General features: G+C 38.7%; 1 long non-coding RNA gene across 2 annotated transcripts in view; it reads right to left on the bottom strand.

The window, feature by feature from the left end:
• Positions 1-7,373: 7,373 nt before the first annotated feature.
• Positions 7,374-27,596, bottom strand: part of LOC113095423 (uncharacterized) — a 30,232-nt gene continuing 10,009 nt past the window's right edge. For both annotated transcript variants that reach the window (XR_003288339.1, XR_003288340.1), the window contains exons 3-4: positions 7,953-8,126; positions 7,374-7,770 (exon numbers count right to left, since the gene is read on the bottom strand). This is a non-coding gene — a long non-coding RNA (uncharacterized LOC113095423). The remainder of the gene's footprint in view (positions 7,771-7,952; positions 8,127-27,596) is intronic.

The following is a 27,596-nucleotide window of genomic DNA, read 5'->3' on the forward strand; positions in this document are numbered from 1 at the left end:
GGACTGCAGGCAATGTGAGTAGTTCTGTACTGACGCCTATGTATTTTATTTTGCTCAGTGATGTGCAGGAACTCTTTTAGCTCTTCTTCAGGGACCAGAGCAGTTCGGCTGTGGAGCTCACTTCCTGCCCTTGTTGAACAGAAGACCAAACATCTGCTACTGGAAAGACCAACTCTCATCTCTCAAGATCTGTAAAAATAAAAACATATCTCTCAAAGACACATTATGAATGACATCAGGGGATCTCTCGCTTGTAGAAATACTGCATATGTGTCCAAAATCAGTGTGTTCTCAATGGTAACAAGTCTGACAAATATGATGTCTTTAATAGTTCTTGTTTCTGCTCGATAGCATTGAGATGGTAAGGAGCAAATGGTTTCCACCAGCTTCTCAGAAAACTCCACAGTACTGTGATGTTTCTCACAAACTCCGCTCACATTTTCCAGGAAAAAGTCTGACAATCCAAAATCGTATATTTCACAAGAACATGCTATGCAGTTCAATGTTAACCACAACCATTTCAAAATTACATTATAAAGTTAATACTTAAGTTAATCATTCATAAGATATTGCAACTTTAGTTTTTTAAGTAGGTCTCTTTAATAGGAGTCCAATTTGTTTTTCTGAAAAGTTTGATAAGTCTTAATATCTTATGCTGTGGTTTTTAATTGAATTAACTGATTTTGGTTTAACAACAAAAATTACAAAACATTCCCATTAGTTAACACATCTAAAATTAACTAACAAAAAATAAACAGTTCTGACTTTACATTTTAGTAATGCATTAATGAATGTTGAAATTCACATTAATAAAAACGAATAAATGCTTCAGAATTAATTTTCGTTGTTAGTTCATCTTAACTAATGTATGTTGTTAACACATGGAACATTACAGTAAAGTGTTGCCAAAATTTTGCCGGGAAAACAGGTCAAAAGAGAGAGAGAGAGAGAGAGAGAGAGAGAGAGAGTCAAAAGTCAAAACAAATTAATCAAGAATTAATTTTTTGAAGTTTAATGAATGACTTTAACAAACTTCATTATGCATTTTTCAGGTCTTTGAGTTGCAAACTTAGAACTTGGCACAATAAATAAATGAAAATAACTACATAAATGCAAAAAAGTTGTACTAGATATCATTTCCAAAGTATGAAAGCACTTATAACGCAAGCAACAGAGATGTAATCAGAAACGTATGAACTTCATTGTGTGAATATCCATTAATTCACCAAAGGAATAAGTGATAGATTATTAATTGTTAGTTTCAGGCGTAGTGAAATGTACATATTTGCGAGTTGCGTAACTCACACGTACAGTGGTAACGGGTTTGGTGTGACAGAAGTCAGTGTGTTCCCTGGCAGTGGGCTTGGCTGGACGAACCGGGTTGTGCCCTCACATTGGGGTCACCAGCACCATGAACAGAAAGCAGAATCCCTCTCGTGTGAACACCCACTTTTCCTGGTCTTCTGCCAGGCAGGAATAGAGATGTGCATTTGGGATTTAGTGGGAAAAGTGTCCCTCGGAATGTGACTTTGTGAGGGCCGTGGGGAGGGCTGGCAAGAAGGCCCTGTATTTCTCAGCTGCTGAGGTTACGGGATAGTCTGCGGGGTCAGGGGTCAAGGCCGCACTCTCTCCAACGCATACCCCACTCTCTCAAACATACAAAACCCACTGCTGACACGACACATACTGTACCTCCAGACTGAGCCCTCGAGGCGCAGCGAGGACACAGAGAGGCACTCAGCTCTCCCTCGGTTCCACCACACAAATGCCCCATACAGGGCATTTCACAGCGATGACAACAGATCCTTTCTGGCTCAATATCACACCTCTAAATGACAAATCTGCCTGCTGAGAAGCCCTGAGACTCACCCATCCGCTTAATGACTGGAACAAGAGTATTACCTGATGAGTAATATGCAATCCATTTTTTATATATATATATATATATAATGGATTCACAAAACAGTCCAGAAGATAAAATGTATTTATAACTGTTATGTTATTCTTGAGAAGCTTAAATTTAGGTTAACATGTATGAGCTTGTTTTTGAAAGTTTGGAATAATGTGGAATAATTATTGTTTCTATCAACAAACCAAGAAAAAATAAAACCAAGAACAATTCAAGTAAATTATACAGTGCTACTTCTAGCAAATTATTCACTATAAATTAAGAGTTTCTCTCAGTAAACTCCTAATTTGCTGCTTATTTATAGTAAGGTAGTTATTTGTAGTAGGTATGTGTAGGTATACAAGACTTCAATATGTGCTTTATAAATACTAATAAAAAGCCAATATGCTAGAAATATGCATGCTGCTAACCAACTAGTTAATAGTGAATGTGTTCCCTAATCTAAAGTGTTATCTTTACATATTGCTCAATAAACTGTAGATAAAACTAATTAAACTATTTTTTTTTTTTTTTTTTTCAAAGTGTGATATCTCCAGTTCCTCTGAACGGTAGCTGTGTGAGTGAAAATGAGCAGAACTTTCTTCATAATGTCTCCATTGTATTCCACACAGAACAGAAGTCATATATGGGAACAACATGAGGGCGAGTCAACGATGACAGAATTTTCATTTATGCGTGAACTTTTCCTTGAAATGATAAATCGAAAACGTGATAAACTGCCTCAAGGACAGTGACAAAAAAACCCTCAAGAATAGCATGTCCTTGCAAGGTCTGTGAAGCAAAAGCACAATGTCAGAAGGGTTCCGGTGACATTAAACTAATTCTTTATGTCAGCTTCCCTTTGCCACAGAAAAGACAAATATGCTTGTGTTTAAAAGCTGCATACTTATTTCTTTTTCTCAGAATATTGTTTAGGAAATATAAGAGCACTTCATCTTTTTTACTACCCCCCTTCCCGTGCCCTCTTTTTTTCCCCCCCTTTTTCTTTCTCTGCAACACACAAGTCCACACAGGAAAATAACAAACATGAAATGGATGGGAAAGGCTCCCAAGTGTGAGTGGAGAGGCAGAGGCACAGCGGTGAGCTCGTTCCCAGGCTCTGGGAGGAGCGGAGAGGGCAAGCCATCGCTTGACTGCCTGACTCCCAAACAGGGAACCAGAAAAACTGGCCGGGCCTCACTGTTATCCGTCATCCGTCCTCCATCACTTCACTGCCAACTTTAATCACAACACGCGAGCACATGATACGTACAAGTCCGAGCACACACTGAGCTGCTAAACACACTCATCACTCCATACTGACTTTTCAGGATGTTTGGAGAGCATGGCGACAACAAAACCTGAAAGTTCACACACACAAAGGCTCAGCCTCTGTTGTGAGACAGACAAGTCTGGTTGCTCAATGATATTTCGGAGCTGTACGCACATCCATGGGTCATTACGGTTGCAGATTATGCTTTGACATGCTCTGGCACAGTTGAGTAATCTTGGAGAGAGAGGTAGACTCTCCCAGGGTTGTGGGCTACGGATGAAGCCAAAAAAACTGCAGGAGAGCGCACACACACACTTCAAAGAGCACAAGCAAAGCATATAAAGTCATATATCACACATCGACCGCAATACAACCATTTTCACAAATCCTACACGCTCGCATGAAATTGTTAGAGATGAGTTTGTAATTACAATCGACCGCACGGCTTCCTCCCCTTGGTTCCTCAGTGACTCACGGTCACAACTTTAAAACAACCTCCCGCACATACACACACACAACCAAGTGTACTCGGCTTTAAACCGGTCACAAAAGACTGTACTCCCTCTGCAGCGGTCTGTTCCTCTCCAACAAATGAACCACTGCTCTCCTATAGTCCTGCAGACTGACAGATCTCACTACATGCCAGCACTTCTAAACCTCCAGAGGTCCCGTAAGCCAAGAACACGGGATTAGCCCAACTGGCTAACAACAGTCAAACAAGCCTTTGGGACTGATGCTGTTCTAGGGCCTTTTTTCACACTGCAGGGATCCAACTTGGCAGTGGCACACAAGAGAAGCAATTAAAACAGCCTGCTAACAGAGCTGGGGCCCATGATGTAAAGGCTCCTTCAGTGAGTCCTGAGGAATGGCCCAGAATGCTATGTGAAAGAGGACCTGGGTCTGCTAGGAAAGGGACAGCCTTCAAGTTTTATTTCGAATCATTGTGAAATGAAGCCTTATAATATTTCAAATAAATGTTGTTCTTTTTAACTTTCTATTCATCAAGGAATCAAAGAAAAATGAATGCCGCATAGGTTCAACAAAAATCTGATGCAGGACGAATGTTTTCAACTTTGATAACAAATCAGTATACTAGAATGATTTCTTAAAGATCATGTGACACTGAAGACTGAAGAGATGATGCTGTAAATTCAGCTTTTCCAACACAGGAATAAATGACATTTTGAAATATAAACACACACACACACAAGACCTGAATAGGTAAGAGGATTCTTAGTATTGCAACTTTAGCCTACATTAAGCAGTTCACTTATTAGAGGCCTGATAGTTTGGGATCAAGTTTCTGATAAACTTTATTATTTTATTGTATTCTTGTTACTTTTGAGAATACTACATTTGATCAAGTTATAAACTGAATTTTGGGAGGAGCTGTTTTCCAGCACATTTCACAAAAATGTGAAAATCCCCAAAATCCTGTCCCGTCTGTTTCACGAAATAAAGAAATACATATTTTTAAAATGACATGAGAGTGAGTAAATGATGGTAATTTTTTTTTTTCTTCAACTTACTCCAGACTTCGAGTTTGAATCCCTCTTTAATGGACAAGTCAGTCTTGTTTACCAGTTGGTTTACTTTCATCACTCAAGGATTAACTGGACATGTCATTTCATGAATTTGTTTTTGAAGGAAAGTAATGCTAGGACATAGGTTTTGGGACATACACTCTTAAAAATAAGGTGCTTCAAACGGTTCTTCATTGCAATGTCATAGAAGAACCTGTTTTGGTCCCACAAATAATCATTTAGTCAAAGTTTCTTTAAAGAATCATCTGTTTATTACCTTTTTATAATCTAAAAAACCTTTGTTAACCACAAAGAACCTTTGGTAAAAAAAAAAAAAAAAAACTTTAAGGCTGTAGCTAAACATGAATATTTTTGGTAATTAAAAAGAGTTCATAATTAAAACTTGTTTGACAGAAATGCAGTATTAATGTCACGATTTTAATTGGTGGATACAGGCCAAAATGCCTAAAGTAATGTTATGTTATATAAGGGTTTGTCAAATCTATTAAATAGTTCTCACAACAAAAACAAGGGATTGCGCCTCTAACACTCTAAAAACAAATCGTAATGGGACACCAAAGTGAACCACACTCACGGAAATTGCCAGAAGCTGTGAAGAGAGTGTGAGAAGCATGTTTGTTACAGAAGCATCCAATCATTTTGTTTGCTTTGTGTCCGCAGGCAGCCACGGTGGCCTATAAACAAGCATGTTTTTGTAATCAGTTCCACAGTCTGGAGGTTTGACAAACACAAATCAGGTTAAGTGAGTTTTCCGATGTCTGGGAGTGTGCTTCACACACACAGGTCAACAATACCAACGGGTTCTCAATCAAATCAGCACACGATTGAATACACAAACCTTCAACATGTCGCGTGTCAGTCTGGGCGCTCGACAGGCTGTGTGTCACCTCTTTAACTTGAAGATACAGCGCAAAATTGCTCCATATTAAGAGGTGTCACCTCATTGCATTCACATCTTCACCTGTTTCGTCATCATGCAGTGCACAGTCTTTGCACTGCACTGCACAAGTGCCACACTAACCTAATGAGTTTAATCAGGTTTGTTCGATATTGGAAAAACTGAAAATGTAGTCTAGATTAAGGACAAAGAACTGGACTACGGAGAGCATGAAGTGAAGTGACTCTGACAGTGGATGTGGTGACACTGGAGGAGGTGGTCTTATGACAGGACCTTGTATGGTAAAACAATTCAGATTTCAAGTTCATTCCTAAAACCTTACACAAAGCTATTTTAAGAGCTATGAAGTCTCCCACGCACACACCACAATTTCTGGGTTAGTTCATTTATTTATCTTGAGTTTTGTAACGTCTAATGAAACCCTGAGAAGGACATTCAGAGTTGTTCTTGGCTGGCAGGCCAAAAAGGGAGGATGTGATTTGAATTTGCGTGACCAAGATGTCCATCGGCACAAATATGGAGAGAAAGATGCTCTAGACGGAGCCCACTGCCGCACCCTCACACTCACTCCCTCAAGGTGGCTTTGAATCTGACATATGCAAGGAAAATGGCATGTTGCTGCTTGTTGGTTGAAATGTGTTAAACAACGTCAATCACTTTTAAAAGAAGAGATGGAAAACAAATCAGGCCAGGGTGGGAGAAAACTCTGAAAGAACTAGACAGAAAGAGAGACAAATTAAATGGTGTGCAGTAAATACATTTTTTCAAGTAATGAGTCAAAACTGTCAAAAGACACCAGGTTTTATGAGGCAGGGAATATATTTTTAATATTTTAGTACACGTTAACCATATTTCAAGTTATTATTACTTACAACGATGTTTAAGTGGGTTAAATTAGCACCAGTTCAACTAATTGCATTCGATTTAAACCAAAATGCTAATTTAAACTAAATTGTGATTTAAATTTAAACTAGAATGGATTTTCAAATAATTGTAGTCAACAAGCAAAAAAAAAAAAAAACCTTAGATTAAGTTCTTTTAAAGTATATTATTTCTGTAAAAACTACTCTTTAAAAAAAAAAGTATTATAAAATTTACTACAAGGCTTGGAATAAAATGCAGTTTTTTCTAATATTCATTTTACTCACAAAAGTTCTGTACGTCTCAACGGATTCAATTACACAAGGATGTTTTTTTCTTCCTGCATGTCCACTGTGAGATGATGAATCTTCAGCAGAATCTGGTCTGACCATTCGCTTCACTCAATTTCAGTACATTGTTCTCTGACAGTTCCCACAGCTACCCTACATATTTTAAGTCATTTTGACAGATTGAATATACAAGTCTTCATCAACAGATACCAGTACACAAATCACTGAGGGACAAAACATCCAGGAAACACCAGCACACTTACAAACTGTCATTTCCAGTATCCTGAAACAAATGCTTATATTGAACATGACTCAGCCCTTAAAATAAAAACCTCTCACGTCAAAGTGTATTTGGTTCATCACAAAATACACTGGAAGGATGTAAACTCAAGATTACAGCTGAGAAGAGGATATATACTATCGTTACTACACAACTGAACCAAGTAAATTACAAACAACAAATCAGAAATATATTGTAAAAAAAAAAAATAATAATTCTATAGAAAATGTCTTAATGTAGCATAAATGCATTTCAATAACTGGACTTACTCTTAACTATACATTTATTTTTAGAAATTATAAAAAAAATCATTACATTTCTAATTTGTTAAAACGCAATATAAGAAAACTCACAATGTTCATCTTTAACTCTAATGTCATATGAACAACCTTTCAATAACAGAACTGATGTGTGTCAATTGTTTAACATTTCTTGGTCCATTTTGAGTCCAACATTACAATTGTAATTATTTGCATTTCAGTGAATCAAAATAGTTCACCAAACACCCTGATTCATATGGATTTAATGACTCACAAAAACACCTTTTTTTGTGAATTGGACTAAACTGGTTGTGCTGTATTTGTTATTCACTAAAATGAACCAGCTCAAAAGAGTCATTATGAGTCCAGTTCTCAGTTCCCAACCCCAATACAGTTCTGTAGCGAATATAATCCCCAGTTTACACAAAAAGAAAAAAAATTTTGTTGTTCTTCAGGCTGCGGTCTGCAGGTCATTACTAGAGCAGGGACAGAGAATTCAAAAACATTAGTGTTGTCATTCAGTTTCACCTGTCTGTTGATATTACTGCAATAAAAATACTTAACAGATGCTGCCCTCATGTCTTAAAGTTGGCTAATGTGGTTTCTTAGTACAGGTGAGCAGATAACAGTTGCAACTTTATGCTTTCAAACGTCTTACCCCTATTACTCTGAATGGGCCTCCATGACTTGTAAACGTCTCCATGACTCCGTGTTAAAGTGGGATTGTAATTGAGGCAGGTTGCTGAGCTTTCCAAAAGCTGGATTGAGACTGTGAGTGACGATCTGTTATGAGTGTCTCACAGAGATCAGGTTCCAAGAGCCGCCTGGATAGCTGAGAGGCAGACATGATGGGACACATTTACTATTTGTAATCTATTAGCCATCAAATCAGAACAAGTCACACTTTCGCACAAAAAACCTTTGATCTGTAATCATCAGATGTATCACTCAGCCAATAAATCAAATGTCAAATAAGCAACGCATGTAAGCTTCAGTTTGCATATGAAAATTGATATGTGTGTGTAATAAGCGATTTATTAATCTTAATTATGGGTTTTTCAAATGTATCACAACTGAATTGAGGATTTTAATTTTAAGATCCAATTTGCACCATTAACAAACAACTTTTGCCTCAAACTTTTAATTTGATGCTTATAAATACTTAGTAAGTTAGTTGTTAGGTTTATGTATTGGGTAGGATTAGGGATGTAGAATATGGTCGTGCAGATTATGTGCTTTATAGGTACTAATAAACAGCCAATATGTTATTAAAAGGCATGCTAAAAAGCAACTAGTTGTGAGAATTACTAAACTAACTAAAGTGTTACCGATGCCTTAAATTTAATTTAAATTCCTGGATTGGAATTGCGGTAGCAAGCAAGACACAGATCTGTAATTGGAATTCGAATGCAAGGAAGCAAAATTAAAATTACTGTAAATTAGAAAAGCTAAATTTGTCGGTTTTGAAAGCTTATTTGACAGACTGACCAGTAGCTTCCTGTAGGCTTTTTTCAAATTTCAATCATAAAAATTCTTACTTTCAAATATCCGAGTTAATAATGGAATTCGGACATTGTTTTATTTCAAAATGTAAAAAAAAATGTCAGACATTAGCGTCTATCTTACAGGTAATGAGTGTGGGAAGTTCAGATCCCCCATATTGCTGGTGGCGTTCTCACCGCTGCTTAATGTTCCACAGGAAGTGATCTCATTAAACAGGCTTACTTAATCCTTATGTTCGGTCCTGTGGGAGGCTGCCTCTGACCCTTGCATTGACATGGGCCACAATTCTCCTCCGCAAAAAGACGGGCTCTTTAGCCGTCACAATTGTTTGTTTTTGCTTGGAGAATCTCCGACACTAGTCGTTTCGACATTTCAGGCCTTTTGATTGATATTTTACTGTTATTAGAGGTGAAGTTACAATTCCATGATTTCTCACACTCTGAGGAGCCTTAAATAGGCCTAGGAGAGTACCGGTTCCCAGTGTTTAGAGCCCCATCAGCCTCATAAACGAGAAAGGGGGGCTGAAGCAGCTTCTGGTTGCAATTTAAAGATGCTTTTTTTAGTCATCCTTAAATGTGGGAAGTCAAAGTCATCAAGCCGGGGGCGTCTGTGGGAAGCAGAGAAGATTTGAAAGGAGGGAAAAAAAATCCTTCTGAGGTTTTTCCCGCTTAGAAGGAGAAAGTCAGGGAACTTGAATTTGAAGAAATATGAGTCCTTATTTGCACTAGATTGATGCAACTTGTCAGTGTAAAGAAGCAAGCTCATGCACTAAACTACAGGAAACGGAAACTGCAACACACAACAAATCTGTAATGTGGTAATGGAAAACCACATGATATGGAAACTAGAAAGACAGTCCTGGAGCATATCCAAAGTCAGTTTAAGGAAAGGATAACACATATACATTCCCTGTACACATGGAGTATGAGTAGTACTAGTGAATGAATACGAATCAAAGCCCTCTGTATTTCTCATAGCTCCTGCGTGCCGAATGGACGTCATGCTGCAGAACAGCTGCCCAGAACTGATTAAATAATGCATGCCAGCACGCTGCCCATAAGCACTGTTTTGCATTCAGTTATTGAACTTGGCCAACAACGGTTGAAAAACACACTGCTTTGTGCTCTCCAGCAAAGAACTGATTTGTCTTGAGAATATCTGTTGCTCAACTCAATGTGCATTTGAGTTATTTGAAATGTCTAAATGAGAAGTTGAGCCACTGTGCAAGAGTTTGTAGGGAGGAAACATAAAAGCTACAGGTGTTGTAATATGCAGAATAAGACATGTCCGTCAATAATCTTTTGAAACGTGATCTTCTGTCTTTGAAAAGGCCTGATGCTGTTCATGCTTTGCTCATGTTGCGGTAAGTTGTTGTGAGTCAATGTTGTATGTGTATATTAATCTACAATAAGCCCTCTTCAAAAACACATTTCCCCCATGTCAATCACACAGATGGGGCTCCTGCAGAGAAGGAGAACTTAAAAGCACAATGTTAACGTAAAAGACAAATGGCGCACTGTAGCTGATATCGGATAGCCGTAAAAAACGACTAAAAGAGCAGGGGGGGAAACACGCACCAACAGAAGACCTCACTAAGAGGCACGGCCGAGAGTTTGAGAGATTTCAGGGAGGCTTTTAGTTGTAAGTGATCCCAGCAATTCAGGCCAAGTTCATTTTCACGCATGTTCTGGTCAGTAACAGGTGGCGGGAGTGTAGCTGCAGCTTTGAACTTTACACATGCTCTTTGTTCCCCTCCAGCCTGGGAGTGGCATCACTAAAAGATCTTCTGGCACTCGTATCATCATTGTTAATGGAATTAGGATTGCTACACAACATTGTTGTGAAAACTTTTATGTTCATTCTCAATTTTAGATGGGAGTAAAGATCCCCCTCCACCAAACACACACACTTACTGTTAGTAAGGGTAAATGGAGCAAGCAACGGCTCCATGCTTGAGTGCTTTCACAGTGGATCCCGCAGGGGGATTGCAGTGCACAGGCCTCAGATTCGGTCATCCTGGCTTTCTGCAGCACTGTGGGAAAGTACTGCTCTCTGTTACGCTGCTTATTTGAACTTTTTATAAATGGACTTTCACTGTCTATGCAATCCCGCAATGTCAAATCAGGCCTTATTACATCCCTATCTCAAGAGGCTGGAGTGACGAGGTAAGAGGTGCCAAAGGGCATGCATTTTTTCCATTCACTACACATGGAAAAAAATCTGGCATGCCTTGGAGTTGACTTTTAACCTTAAATGTTTATGAAAGCTATTAATGAGAGGCTGTCTGAAAAAAGTTAGTTGCAGCAGTCATATCTTCACGACTGTGCATGTTTTTTTTTTCTGTTGTTTGTCTGGGGCTGTTAAAGAAGTCCAAGTTGTTGTCAGTCATAACAGAACCTTTAAACGACTGACACTTTTTTAGAAGACTGTGCTGGAGAGAAAAGAAATTCCTCAGTGTAAACGTCTGAGATTAGTACGTCACAAGCCAGACATTATTTAAACACAAAAGATCTTGGGTTCAGTTGATGATTAAATAAGTGCTGAGCTCTCAACTCTCCAATTACACAAAGCACTATCAGAACTCAAAATGGTGGTTCATTGTTTTCTCTGGTGTGAGATCACAGGGCTGTTTTGTGCATATGCTGCATGTGTTTCAAGCTGGTTCTGGGTAAACACCAGATCCAAAGCCCCAACAGGTGCTTGATGCCACAGCTCTTAACCTCGGATCTCAGTCTGTGAGGATATACGCTGGCTACACTATTTTCAATTGGATTTGGTTGAAAAACCCAGATTGCTACCAAATCTCAATTGATGAGCAGTTGAGGCGTGATCTCGAACTGGAGCAAGCACTCTTAATATTTTCAATCATGTCTGATATTAATCACCAAAAATAACATGCTTCATCCAATAAAGGAACAAAACAGCAGCATGACTGATATTTTCTTTAGCCATATTTTAGTGCTTCAGTTTCTATTTTCAGACGATCGGTAAATCTGTTTAAACTGATTCTGAAGTGAGCATAAACACGAATTGGATTTTGATAAAAAATACTTTTTTATTATTATAAATTACTGTATAGTCAAACAATCATAATGGAACAATCATATTAAGAATTTATTTTAATTGATTACTTGTAAAATCTCCCTGAAAATAAACCCCAGGTGGTAAAAGTTCATGTTTTTGACACCAAATTGACAGCAAGCCAATATACCGACAAAGATATATTCTGATATTATATACAGGTTTAGCTAAATAAATGTGTCAAGGACAATTTCATGCTATTTCTATTTGTTTAAGTCTTTATTTCATTTCTAGAGTTCGGGCCCCAGGCTCTGCCCCAAATGTGCAAAAGTGTTTTTATTTCTGCTTTTTTAGGGATATCACTTGGCCGAATATTGTATGACCTGTGATTGTACTGTTGTACTGCTATGACAACATGAAGGAAAAATAAGAAAGACTGTTGTGCAATGTGAGCAGCACAGTCATCCTGCTAGTCTGACAGCAAGAGCTTTCCGCTAGATTAGGGCCTACTATTAAAACACGATGCCAATCTACATCCTAAATACAAAACACACCACAGTCCCTTAAATCAAACTCTGCTGGAGGAAAACGACGAAGTCCATCGACATCCCATTCTCACCCACTCCACAGGAAACAACATCACCCACTCTCTTTCATTCCTCTTCCCTTGTCCGTCTCCATTAATTTAATCTGATTGTTTTATCACACCGGTTAGCGTCAAATATTTATCTCGCCATCTTGAAACGATCACATGGAATTAAACGCAGGCTCTGAAAAAGAAAAGAGGCTTCACAACAGACTTGGTTCTTTGTCTCTGTGTTTTTGTGTTTTCTTGGAATCTCTCACTTAGACATACCAGCAGCTGTCACGGGCGCAGTCTCATTGGTTTGGCTAGGAGCTGCATTACGCTATTAATGACTGATTAGTGTCAAATATCTGGCCGGTGCTGCCTGCTCCCAACTGTGGGAAATAAGCATGCGGAGTGCATCTGATCCCAAGCTCAGTTTAGAGTTTCCTCAAACTAGCTCCACAAATTAGGAGGAACAGAGAGAACCGGGAGAACTGGGATTAACTTGAAATAACAACTCAACAAAATGGCATTTGATGATTATAATCACAGTCCCCTTGACAACTGGAAGCCCTCCAACCCCCGTCTGCTAAGTAGGAGAGAACAAAAACTAAAAAGAAAATCTCTCCGCTTTTAAATCCTATTCTCAGAAAGCCATTCCAGCTTGGTGCAAACAAGTTCATTGCCACCACATGGCGACAGGTGTAGAACTAGAGCTATTCAGTGTCTGCTCTGACTGTATAGTTTAAAATGGTTGGAAACTGGTACTGTTAAAAACTAGTATTAAGCATGTATTTTGCTTTAAGTGAGAGCAACAAAAAAAAAAAGAAACATAGTGCACTTGCACCAGAGCCAGCTGGTCTGATATACCAAGAGCCTGAGCCAAACCATAACTCATATGAGATGGGCAACAAGTGAAACAGCACTTGTAAAATTCCAACAGAGATAAAGTATGAAGAAAATGTAATTATAGCTATAAATCGAATTTTACAAAAAAGGAGCGTAGGCTACAAGTAAAAATGTCTACATGGAACAGAACACTGCTTTTCTCAACAGAGATTTTCTCATCATATTTACAACCGGTTCCAACTGGAAAGGAATGCTTGGACAACCTTGATGTGGTTAATGGACCTTTAGGTTTAAAAAACAATGTGAAACAACTGAGCCAGAAATAGATAGGTATCATATGCTTCGGTTGGACACCGGTTGAATATTCATAATGCATGCATGACGTCTACATTGTCTTGTGCAATGTTTCAACGCAAGACATTACATTTACAAGACACTTTTATCCAAAGCAATTTACAGTGCATTCAGGCTATAATTTTTTTTTTTTTTTTTTTTTACAGTATGTGTGTTCCCTGGGATTTGAACCTAAAACCGTTTGCACTGCCAACGCAAATGCTCAGCCACTGAGCCACAGGAATTTTAGGTTTAAGAAACACAAGACAAAGGAATACACACAAGAATACAGATAAAGGGGGACATTCTATTGAGAATTTAAATATTCTAACTCTCCATAGTTGCACAATGAAAAAAATCTTATGAATGAGGATGTCCTCAGATTTCTCCAGAAAGTGGTTTTGTCAGGTTTCAGGTAAAAATCTGCCCAAAAATATAGTCAAGCTGGTACACACACACTTAAAGTAGTCTGAAAGACATATAGATAAAGAAAGCTCTCTTCTCTTTTTTTCCCCAGTTTTTGTTCAGCAAGTTGTGCACAGTAGGACTTGTGAAAGCTGCCATGCAACAGCTAAGAGGAATGGATTCAGAAGAGACTGCGAGATGGCTGTGCTGTCTGTGCCGAAACAAAAGGAGGATTTGGCAGAGGGTTGTGCCTGCATCAAAAAGACCTGTTTATCAGACCTCTCCCCTTTCCTCACACAAGCTCACAGCCGAGCCTAAGCGCCTAAGATCACAGTCCTGGTGAGAAGGAAGATGGAGACCACACAGCATGCACCACAGAACTCTGCCCACAGTTCTGTTTACTCTTAAATGCCACACTGGAGCATTTTCTACTTTTCGGTCCACCCTGCATCTATCTTTTCTGTTCCTTCCTCAGATCAGGGACAGAAGGTTTCTTTCTGAATGAGTGCTCAATGAAAAATCACACGTTGCTTATGCTGGGTGCTGGTTGATTTTTGAAAAATTGCCCTGGATAACTTAGTGTGGTTGCTTTGAAATACCTTTACAATGAATCACAATTTTGTGTCACAGTCCTACAATGTTGTTTCTCCTAAGAATTTCTAATCAATGGGAGCACCAAAGTTGATGACGTGAGAAAGAAAGAATGACATTTCAGCTATACAAATGTTAATACTAGAATGTCTTTATATTAGGGCTGGATATTGATGCAAAGTCCTTATTACTTTAACTCCAAATCAGAATTTCTTGATTGAAATCAGATTTAGATTGGATTTGGTTTCATTTGGGTGTATTTTAGTTATAATGTCAACTTTTCCTACATTAACGCTGTAAACTATATAGGGAAACGAATATAGCGAATTCGGCATTATGATTGGTCAGATCTCCTGTCAATCGAGCTTTGCGACTGGTCAACTGATACTTCTTGTGTGGAATGTCTTGCAACATAAAATTGTAAACCCAAACTAAAATCTAGGCAAGGCAAGTTTATTCATATAGCACATTTCGTACACAATGGTAATTCAAAGTGCTTTACATAAAAGAAAGTAAAATAATCATGAAGAAAAATAATAACAAAACTAAAACAATCAATTTTAAAACTTAAAATTATTTTTAAAAAATTAACTTAATTAAAATGAATTTAAAAACTGTTAGAAAATGATTTAACATTTTAAAAAAAAACTGAAAATATAGTGCAATGAGTTCGGACATCGCACAGTGCTCATTCAAGAAATGCACAGCTAAACAGATGAGTTTTAAGTCTAGACTTAAATGTGACTAGTGTTTTAGCACATCTGATCTCTTCTGATCTACCTTCTAAGCACCACACATCAGGCTCCATACAGTACTAATGATGTTGTGTCACTCATAAAAAGTAATGATGTGGTATGAAAAACAAATGATAGTTTTACGACAGCAGCTGTGAGTGAGTGAAATAAATAAACAAGGAAGATTCTTAGGAAGTAGTTAAACAGTTTATATGCGTATACGCACATTGTAAAGATCAATCTTAAAACTTTTAGAATCAATATTAAGATTGTTTAAATGAAAATCGCAAATTAGCCTAAAATCTGTTATGCAGGAGAAGAAAAAAAAAGTCTTATTTAGTCTTCACATGAAAACTGAGCAGCCCATTAACTCTTTTGCCCTGCAAAATCTGGCTCAATACCCTCATATACCTTTTCCAAGGAAAACTGCTGATTTCAACACAAGGTCTTTAACACATCTGTCAATCAAGGCAAAAGTCTTAAAGGGATAGTTCAAACATGTTTATCAGCTTACCCCCAGGGCATCCAAGATATAGATGACTTTGTTTCTTCAGTAGAACACAAAATTTAGCTCAAACCATTGCAGTCTATCACTCTTATAATGTAAGTGAATGGGAATCATGGCTAAAACATACAATAAAACTAAAAAACAAAGACATAAAATGGACCATTGACACTATCTTTAATCTCAATTAGGAGGGTCAATGGTCCACCTGAGAAATAGGTGGCGGTAATGCATCCACCATAAAACAAGAAGAAGAAGAAAACAACATTTCACTGCACTCAGGAGAATTCTAACAGTTCGGACATTGCATCAATCATAGGTAAAAAATTATATAAATATGGTTCAGTTTCTTGCACAGGGCCGATCGTTTTGTGTCTTTACACATCAATGTACTGTCACGAGCCGCAGGGTTTAATTTGGTTTTATTTGTGTATGCTTTTTGTATTCCCATCCACTTACATTATAAAACTGATAGACTGCAACAGTTTAAGTTAAAAATCTCAGTTTGTGTTCTACTGGAGAAAAAAAGTCACCTACATCTTGGATGCCCTCGGGGTAAGCAGATAAAAAAGAAAGTGACATCAGCCAAGTACGGTAACCCATACTTTGAATTGGTGCTCTGTATTTAGCCCATCCAAGTGCACACTCACAGCAGTGAGAAGTGAACACACCGTGAACACACACCCAGAGCACTGGGCAGCTATATATCAGCGCCCGTGGAGCAACTGGGGGTTCAGTGCCTTGCTCAAGGGTACTTCAGCACTGGGTATTGAGGGTGGAAAGAGAGCGCTGTTCATTTACTCCCTCTCACCTACAACTCCTGCCAGCACTGAGACTCGAACCTGCAACTAGAGCTGCACGATTAATCGTTAAAAGATCGCGATATCGATTCAGACACCCTCTCGATCTCATTTTTAAATGATAACGATTCCCGTGTTAAACCTTTGACTAAGTCTTACCGGATCGTTCAAATCTGTGCTTGCACTGCCGCTGACACAGAGAGAGCAGTTCCCATGTTTGGTAAGAAACATCTTCACAAACTGTCTTTTCAACTACACAGTATTATTTCTGTCTTACAGTCCTTTATATTAAATCACAAAAATACTGGGATGAAGTTTATAATTCAGATATAAACATTGATGTCTATATGGCAGCGATCAAAATAGAGCAAATCCCCTTTCGAAAGTACCGCGCTTCAAATAACGTTCGTGTCGATGACATTGTTTCACCACTAGGCGGTGTGACAAGTGTCTTAATGTATTTGTCAATGAATGAATTTTTCATTCAAGAGAATCGTTCAAAAACGCTGATTCATCCAGTAATGAAACAAGTGAAGTAGGTTTATGAGTGAGTCGTTGAACCAGTTAAAATTGGGTTATTAAATATACTATATATACACTACCAATCAAAAGTTTTTGAACCATAAGATGTGTAATGTTTTTTAAAGAAGTCTCTTCTGCTCAGCAAACCTGCATTTATTTGATCCAAAGTACATCAAAAGCAGTAAAATGTTTAAATATTTTTACAAATTTAAAACAGCTGCTTTCTACCTGAATGTATTTTAAAATGTTATTTATTCCTGTGATGTAAAGTTGAATTTTCTGCATCATTACTCCAGTATTCAGTGTCACATGATCCTTCAGAAACTATTTTAATATTCTAATTTGCTGTTTAAAAAAAAAACATTTTTTATTATTATATCCCTGCAAAATAAAAGTATTAATTTATATACTTGTGATAATGACAATAGTTGTAATAATAATAAAAATAAATGTTTCTTGAGCAGCTAATCAGCATGTCAGAATGATTTGTGAAAGATCATGTGGTGTATTTTGGATCAAATAAATGTAGGCTTGGTGAGCAGAAGATAATTTTTTTTTTTTTAATTAAAAATCTTACAGTTCAAAAACTTTTGGACTGGTAGCCTAGTGTATATTAAAATGTTTAATCATTCATTCAGATTAATAAGACACTTTTAAATAGACTGCAGCAATAATATTTTGTCACACATTATTTTATTTAGTTCAGAATCGTGGGAGAATAGTGATCTCTATATGAGACCAAAAAAAAATGATTCTCAATTTATCCAGAATCGTGCAGCTCTACCTGAAACCTTCAGATTACAAGTCCAACTCTCTAACCATTAGGCCACAGCTGCCCCCACTATGCATAAACATCTGATTTACCTGGCCACACTCATGCTTATTTCACTCTTTTCCACCTCTCCACTACAGCAAGACTGCAATTTTCTTAGAAGTGATATATGCACAGTTCAGGCTGTCAGCTAGTAATGAGAGGAACTGAGAGAGTTGAATTCCCAAAGGCAGCACTCTGTGCTTTACACTGTGGGTCACTGAGAAGGACTTTGAAGTCATTTTGTTCCCTGTAATGACAAATTTTAAAACATAACAGCGGCAGGAGGAGTATGTCGAAGCAAGAGACAGTTAGTGTGAGAAAAACCAAAATGACCATGTAATAATGTGAAGATTCTGATAGGATCAGGTAGAGTCAGTTTGCTCTTTTCTCACACTACAAGAACAAGCTCTTATCAGGTTGCCATCAACCACAGCCGTGTGTATAAAGGATCTGGAAAACATAGGTCTTTTCACAAGAGATTACAGATCTGTTCTGCCATTTAAATATCTCGCCTACTATGGATGCCTCGGAGACGTTTTCTAAATCTCGGCCCTTCTATATGCCTTGTGTACATGCATCTATAGAGGAAACTCTCCCACATCTTCTCATCCCTGCTCTCGATTCCCACGCTAAACCCATAGACCTGATGGGAACATTTAGATCAAGACCCTGTTCTAGTTCCCAAATGTTTGCGGTGTAGAGTGTACAGAGAGAGCAACCCAGGCACATTGAGACAGGAAACAAAAACAGTTCTCATAGTGACCTTGCTGAGACTCATGTTATGTTAAAATAACAAGTTCTCACACCAGAACAGTTTTCATCCATGCTTGACCAAGGCCACACTATGAGCTTATCTCTCTCACATTGATCCCGACTGTGGAGAGAAGCTTTCCCACACTAACACCCCCCTCCTGAATGCAAATAAACACAGAGCCTGACATCTGCTCCATGCACTGCTCCTCTTTCAACTTCATCCTGCTACTAATTTTTCAAAACCACGGTACAGTGGCAAACAGCATCCAAGAGCAGTCTGCATAGCAGAAAAACACTGGAAGTTAAATACAGAAATCTGGTATTGGCAGTTAGCTCATGACAAGACTGGGAGGAGGCATTTCTACTAACCCGATTCCAAAAAAGTTGGGACACTGTACAAACTGAGAGTAAAAAAATCAATGGAATAATTTACAAATGTCATAAACTTATATTTTATTCACAATAGGATATAAATAACATATCAAATGTTTAAAGTAAGACATTTTGAAATGTCATGCCAAATATTGGCTAATTTTGGATTTCATGAGAGCTACACATTCCAAAAAAGTTGAGATAGGTAGCAATAAGAGGCCAGAAAAGTTAAATGTACATATAAGTAACAGCTGGAGGACCAATTTGCAACTTATTAGGTCACTTGGCAACATGATTGGGTATAAAAAGAGCTTCTCAGAGTGGCAGTGTCTCTCAGAAGTCAAGATGGGCAGAGGATCACCAATTCCACCAATGCTGCGGCGAAAAATAGTGGAGCAATATCAGAAAGGAGTTTCTCAGAGAAAAATTACAAAGAGTTTGAAGTTATCATCTACAGTGCATAATATCATCCAAAGATTCAGAGAATTTTGAACAATCTTGGTGCGTAAGGGTCAAGGTTGGAAAACCATACTGGATGCCCATGGTCTTCGGGCCCTTAGACGGCCCTGCATCACATACAGGAATGCTAATGTAATGGAAATCACAACGTGGACTCAGGAATACTTCCAGAAAACATTTTCGGTGAACACCTATAGAGATTTAGCCATTGCCGGCTAAATCTCTATAGGTCAAAAAAGAAGCCATATCTAAACATGATCCAGAAGCGCAGGCGTTTTCTCTGGGCCAAGGCTCATTTAAAATGGACTGTGGCAAAGTGGAAAACTGTTCTGTGGTCAGACTAATCAAAATTTGAAGTTCTTTTTAGAAAACTAAGACGCCATGTCATCCAGACTAAAGAGGACAAGGACAACCCAAGTTGTTATCAGCGCTCAGTTCAGAAGCCTGCATCTCTGATGGTATGGGGTTGCATGAGTGTGTGTGGCATGGGCAGCTTACACATCTGGAAAGGCACCATCAATGCTGAAAGGTATATCCAAGTTCTAGAACAACATATGCTCCCATCCTGAGATCGTCTCTTTCAGGGAAGACCTTACATTTTCCAACATGACAATGCCAGATACTGCATCAATTACAACATCATGGCTGCGTAGAAAAGAATCCGGGTACTGAAATGGCCAGCCTGCAATCCAGATCTTTCACCCACTGAAAACATTTGGCACATCATAAAGAGGAAGATGCGACAAAGAAGACCTAAGACAGTTGAGCAACTAGAAGCCTGTATTAGACAAGAATGGGACAACATTCCTATTCCTAAACTTGAGCAACTTGTCTCCTCAGTCCCCAGACATTTGCAGACTGTTTTAAAAAGAAGAGGGGATGCCAGGGGGATGGTAAACATGGCCTTGTTCCCAACTTTTTTGAGATGTGTTGATGCCATGAAATTTAAAATCAACTCCTTTTTCCCCTTAAAATGATACATTTTCTCAGTTTAAACATTTGATGTGTCATCTGTGTTGTATTCTGAATAAAATATTGAAATTTGAAACTTCCACATCTTTGCATTTGGTTTTTAATCACAATTTGTACAGTGTCCCAACATTTTTGGGTTTGAGTTTGTACATCAGGAGTTTGAATCATGGAATAGAAGATGCACTGTTGGAGGATGTTGAAGGTGCCAAGCTGTTGTTTCTCAAATCTCGAAACTCATGCATGTCCACACAACCCATGTGTCTGTGTCATCAGATGTGTAAGGAAGCTCTTGACATAAGTGCTGTGCCTCTTAGAAAAGCTGTTAGCATTGTAAACAACCTGGTGCATGAATAGGACAACCCATCAGAGATGGAAGAAGGAGGCCCGATTAAGGAGATGGAAGATTAAATAAATACAAAAAGATCAATGAACCGTGTTCTTCAAGAGTTTTATAGTATTCCAAATATGAATGAACTCTCTAGCATACTCAATTACCACAAAAACACCTGAAACATTTATTACAATATATTCTTTTGTTTTCCATAGCAGAATGGTCAAACGGGTTTTGATGTATGCCAGACATTTTTGGGAGAATTGTATATATGTAAATATATAAATAATAAAAATATATATAAATCACTAGGCAGCATGTCCAACACATCAAAACAACACTACCATTAACCTGTTAGACTTCAAGGCAAATTCATGTCTTCACCCGCAACTGACCTTTAGTTCTCCAGCTGTTTTCTCTAGTCTCTAAACTAAAATCATCCAGTAAATACATTATCTGCTTAACCAGCCAATAAAAACAGCCTTCTGCAGTTTTAAAACCTGTATATCTTTGATCACTACTAATTGTTACATTTCAAAGGAGAGTTCAGGAACAAACTCAAATCTGTAAATCATGTTTTACATAAAACCCCCATATATATTTATTCTTGATTTCAAAGAAGTCCAAAGACACACTGCATACTTGTGACAGAACAGTGTGAGGTTGGTGTTCAAAGCCCACCACAGATGCAGAGTGTTTCCACAACAATCTTCTCGTGCCCACCAGCTGTGTTTAAACTGGAAATGTTACTGTTAGGAGAAAATCCGGCCATGATCTCCCATCGTGAGGGATCACCCACAGGAAAAAGAGCTTTAAAGGGTTAGTTCACCCAAAAATGACAATTAGCCTGTGTTTTACTCACCCCCAAGGCATCATAGATATATATGACTTTCTTCTTTCAGAGTTATATAAAAAAATGTCTTTGATCTTTCAAGCTCTATCATTGCAGTCAGCGGGTGTTGCAGTGCTTCAGACCAAAACAAGTTAAATAAAAAGCGCCCATCCATTAAAAAAAAAAAAAAAAAAAAAAAAAAAAAAATCACCACACTTCCTGTGAATGGAATGAATTAAAGGGTTAGTTCAACCAAAAATGTAAATTATGTCATTAATGACTCTCATGTCGTTCCAAACCCGTAAGACCTCCGTTCATCTTCAGGAACACACTTTAAGATATTTTAGATTTAGTCCGAGAGCTTTCTGTCCCTCAATTGAAAATGTATGTACGGTATACTGTCCATGTCCAGAAAGGTAAAAAAAACATCATCAAAGTAGTCCATGTTACAGAATTTGTTGAAGCATCGAAAATACATTTTGGTTAAAAAATAACAAAAATTATGACTTTATTCAGCATTGCTTTCTATTCCGGGTCTGTTGTGAGTGCGAATGCTGTGACTGTTGACGTACAAAACTGCTGACGTGTTTTCTGTAGTGCCCAATAACAAAGATAACACGTCAGCAGCATCATACATCGCACTCACAACAGGCCCGGAAGAGAAGATAAAGATAATTTTTTTTATATTTTTGGACCAAAATGTATATTCCATTAAATAAAATTCTAACTGACCCTCTGATGTCACATGGACTACTTTGAAGATGTTTTTATTTCCGTTCTGGACATGGACAGTATGGCGTAACTTGCCTGGAACGGTACAAAGTCGTTAGTCGTGGTATGAAATAGTGATTACGAGCTCAAAAACCTGCCTGGAATTTCGAACCTGCCAGACGTGAGAGAGCAAATGAGGAATTGCCAAGAACTGATGTCCGTCAAAGCTAATTAAATGCATGGTCCGAGGAGAATGAGTGGAGATTTGGTGAAGTGTCCTGTTGAGTTGCTATCATTTAGCATCGCAGCAATGTGCACTGGAGCTAGTCTACGAGCAGCAGTGCACAATAATGACACATATATTTTTACTGTCATTGAATAGCAATGTTTTCTTTATATCTAGTGGCAGTGATCATGACGTTAGTTCAGATAAGTAACGGTGACCTTTGTCATAGTGTCGTTGAAGTGGTAAACTTTGTCTTTGTCATCTAGAAATGGAAGGCATCATGCTAGCTATATGGAAGTTTCTAAGCGTTTATCTCTTCCTCCGGTGAAAATGTTGTTGCAAACGTAGCCGCGTGTCTGTCGCTGTGATTGACAGGTGCTTGTGTGGGCGGTGCTGTCCCATGGAAACTGCGTTGGGAAGCCTGTGCTGTAGGGAAGTGAGTGCGTTTGGGTCACTGTTGGTCGATACCTCTCTATCTATCTGTCTGTCTATCTATCTATATATCTAGTCTATCTATCTATATATAAATCTATGTATTTGTCTATTTATCTATAATCTGCGCTATCTGAATACTCTTGTCTACTCTACTACTCGTCTCTCTAGTCACTCTCAATGCTCTCAAGGCGGGCTTTGGTAAATTCTCTCCCCAACGTTGTAATAACTGGCACAGTTCACAATAAGTTCAGTTGTAGAGCACTGCATTAGCAGTGCAAAAGGTTGTGGGTTCGATTCCCCCCAACACACATACTGGTACAATAATGTGTAGCCTGAATGCACTATAAGTCGGATTTGGATAAAGCATCTGCTAAATGCATAAAAGTAACTAATAAACCTGCAAACATGCAAAGCTACACAATGGGGGGTGGTAAAGTACCAAATATGTGAAAGGTTACAGATGACCCCTTATCTTTGGTTAGCATTTCCCCACCACCACCACCACATCCCCTAGGGCTCTGAGTCCCACCGGTAGAGCTTCTTTTCCTGCCTGAGCCCCAGGGTTGATCTTATTGTTGGGATATGAGGAGTTACTACTTCTTCCCCTGTTTATGCAATGGTAATTATAAAAACAGCTAAATCAGTACAAGCTGTTGAAATAGCACAAGAAAATAGGACTGCTGGTCCTGATCCTATTTTTGGTCAATTTCACAATGCATGCAATCTTAAATTATAAGACCCTGAAAGCATCAGGTTCACAAAACACTTTTGAGGTTTTCATATGAAGAGAGGAAAACAAAATGTAACCATCACTATAGCTGTGTAAACATGACCCATAGAGGGCATGTGAGAGGAGGAGTGAGAGAAAGAGCAGACAGTGAGAGATAAATCAATCACTATGCACCTGATCTGGAACACAGTTCGATTCCCACTAATTAGGGCCCATAGAAGACTTAATGGTGTAATTAACGGTTTTCATAGAACTGAAACCAGACCACATCTGGAATCCTCAAGGGTATGTCTGTCTCGACAAGCCCACTAGAGTGTGAGAAACTACACTCTCATGGGTGCCTACAATCATACAGGGATCACAGTGTTTAACTGAGGTTGTAAAATGTAAGGCTAATGAAATGTTTTTATTTCACGGTGACAAAAAAAACCACATATATATAAAATATATATATATATATATATATATATTATATATATATATATATATAATTTGGCACATAATTCGTTTTTTTTTTTATAGCTTCAAGCATGGAACTGGAAGGTGTCCAAACTGAGCAATTCAGAAAAACTTCCTGTACAGTTAGCGTAAGACAACTTGATAAAGAGAGAGGCTTGATCTGAAAAGACAGCAAGTGGTCTATTCCCAATTGGAGAGATTTCCTCCTAATGAAGGCCATCTGTTTTTACTGCTTCTTTATTATGGCCCGCAATAATTTTACAGTCATCCTGCAATCTCCACTGTGTTTAACCTGGTGCAGGTGTTGTGTACTTGGCATGAGCTACCAGAGATTGGAAAGCAGTCTGGGGAGTTAGGGCTTTTCTGTAGTGCTGACCTCAGTGCCAACCCCCCATCACCCCCCATCACTTTTAAATGGGCTTTGATGGCTGAGGTCTTGCAGAGCCCAACAGCTGCTCCCAAATTAGAGACCAGAAGACAACACGACAGAGGCCTGGAATGCCAGGATTGCCTCATTGCTTTCCCACTTCAGAGCTCTGGCAAATCAAACACAGTACTGTGGATGTTAGAGATTCCCTTTAGTGCGCAATAGTCCATTTCATGATGCAGCCACACTAAATGAAGCCACTTTTCTAATGTAAGAAATACAAGTATTAAAGTGACGTGACATACAGCCAAGTATGGTGACCCATACTCAGAATTTGTGCTCTGCATTTAACCCATCCTAAGTGCACACACACAGCAGTGAGTACACAGACCTGGAGCAGTGGGCATCCATTTATGCTGCGGCGCCCGGGGAGCAGTTGGGGGCCCAGTGCCTTGCTCAAGGGCACCTCAGTTGTGGTACTGCTGGCCAAAGACTCGAACCCACAACCTTAGGTTTAGGAATCAAACTCTCTAACCACTAAGCCACGTAATATTCACACAAAAATGCCAATTCTGTCATATTTCTGAATCCTCATTTCATTCTAAACCTGTATGACTTTCTGTATGACACAAAATAAAATTTTAAAGAAAGCTGGCCTTCATTAGATCAAAAAACAATGTTTTTAAATTTTAACAATGTCTTTACTACCTTTCTGGGCCTTGAACGTGGACCAGTTCTGTGCTGTCTGCGCAGGGTCAGAAACCTCTCGGATTTCATGAAAAATATCCTAATCCTAATCCTAATATCCTTCAAAAGAAGAAAGAAGGTCCCAAAGGTTTGGAACAACATGAGGTTGACTAATTAATGACAGATTTTTCATTTTTGGTTGAACTATCCCTTTGAGTCCGACAAACCACTGGAGACGGACAAACGTATACAAACTTGACAAAAGCAAGCTAATATTGCAAAATTCTAACTGATTGGAAGCATTTACATCAAGATTAAAAAACAAAAATGGTTTAGTCTGACTGAAAATGACATTTGTAAACTGCATGAACTGTTGCTGTCATAAATGTTTATTTGTTTTCGGTAGAGGTGAGTGGTTGATCAGAGATCTGAGAGCCATGGAGAAAAGCTGCTTTCTCTTGCATTATTGGGTCTGTAATTAGCCAGTGTCCACTGATGAACACAGACCAGGTCACAAGGGTCAGTGCGACCAGAGGCAGGGATATTTAATCACCCTGCCAAAGGAGGGCAGGATATTTGTGATTGGGTATTGTACATGGTCAGTGGAATGTGACTCCTTAGTCGTGGACGGTGAAACACACCCAATGCAATATCCCTCACCTGAGGCAGTGGGCTATTGCATTCACAAAGAAAAGAACATAATGAGTGAGGAAATGAAGGGTTGAAAGAGTGAAGACTTAAAACAGAGCGCTTGACAGTAAAAGAGAAAATCAGATTGGAGATCCTGGGACTACAATTACAGGACTTTTAAAGTATTAACTAAATCAGTGAAGCTGCACAAATAGGGAGTTGAAAAGATCAACACTGAGAACGAAAGTGAGGGAGGATGTTAGGTGTACGACTAGAGACTTAAGCCTTTAGAGAGAGAAGCCTGTCATGCTGATTTTTCATCCCTCCAACAGTGCAACTTGTTTTCCTTCCTTCAATATATTTTAATAAAAGTGGTCTTAGAGCCTCCCCCACCTTGCCCTCGGGCCAACATGGAATGTCTGTTCCTTCTTCCCTCCTGCTGCTGAAGGATAAAAAAAAAAGCTAGTTAAAAAAGCTAGATCACGCACTTGACCAACACAACCCAAATTTAGAGAAAAAGATTACTTTAAGCCTGCGCTATATTTCCCGTACTTCACATTATATGTTTTTGTTACATGAAGACACACAGATCCAGAGTCTTGTCTAAACATTGCCAGGAAAACTCTAGGCCACAAGATACCCTGTTATGAGGACAAACCAGCTAAGGCAACTATGCTTCTTTGTGTATCTCGATGAGTAAATCCCATATGGCTTGTTTTGGCATGAGCGAATTTGTGGACAGAGCATTGGAGATGAGTGAAAGGCCAACACAATATTCCTCTGTTAAAGATGGTTATCCTTAAAGCATAAGGTATGCAAGCTATTTCATCATTGCCAGCTCTCCGCTCCAGTTTCACGCTATTTCCCGCTCCAGCTCTCAAACTGCTTAGGCAGTTTCCTTCCTCAACAATAGGTTTGGGTCAGTTGAATATGATTTAAAGCTAAGGGTCCAATGGAATCCATGAATAAACTGCTTGCCATCAGTGCATCTCCTTTACTTTCTCTCTCTCTCTGGAATGAATCCCCTCTTCGGCTCACTAAACCCAGCCAAGTGGCCAGTCTGTCAGGAACTTCCACTCTGATGAAGTAAAACAGCAGCTGCACCGCAGTGTGTGATAACATCCTGGAGTAAATATCTTGCATAGTGTATGCTCGGTGGTGAAGAGGAGGACAAGTGTGATAACATTTAAAAATATAACCTGATAACAATTAAATGCAGATTTAGACAACAGAGAAGGTGATAAATTCAGTGATCAAGGATGCTGACAGACAGCATTAGCAGCAAGGTGCACAGTGGGCTTTTGTGGTGTCTGTCGACATCCACCCGTTGTAACACAGCTTTTGAACCTCAGAAGACAATACAACAAGAACACACATCAAAGCAGTAAGTGCTCTGAAAAATTGAGGCGATACAAAAAAAAACTGCATATGGGACAGAAAATTATACCTCTCTACTAAACCTGTTTATATCAGACTTAACTGATATATCTCTGCTAGGGAGGTCTCCCAGTGAATTTCTATTGCCATGTTTGTAATAATTATACAGCTTTTGTAAGGGAGCTCTGCAATTGTGATCTTCTGGCTGATATTAATGCTGTACTCATGCCAATTTGTCATCCTCTCTGTCGTCTTTACGTTTCTAGGGGGGGGAAAACAGATGATCATTTGGCTGAAGCTGAAGGGCTGTGCTGAG

The sequence above is a fragment of the Carassius auratus genome, unplaced genomic scaffold (assembly GCF_003368295.1).
Source record: "Carassius auratus strain Wakin unplaced genomic scaffold, ASM336829v1 scaf_tig00215723, whole genome shotgun sequence".
NCBI classification, from domain to species: Eukaryota; Metazoa; Chordata; class Actinopteri; order Cypriniformes; family Cyprinidae; genus Carassius; species Carassius auratus.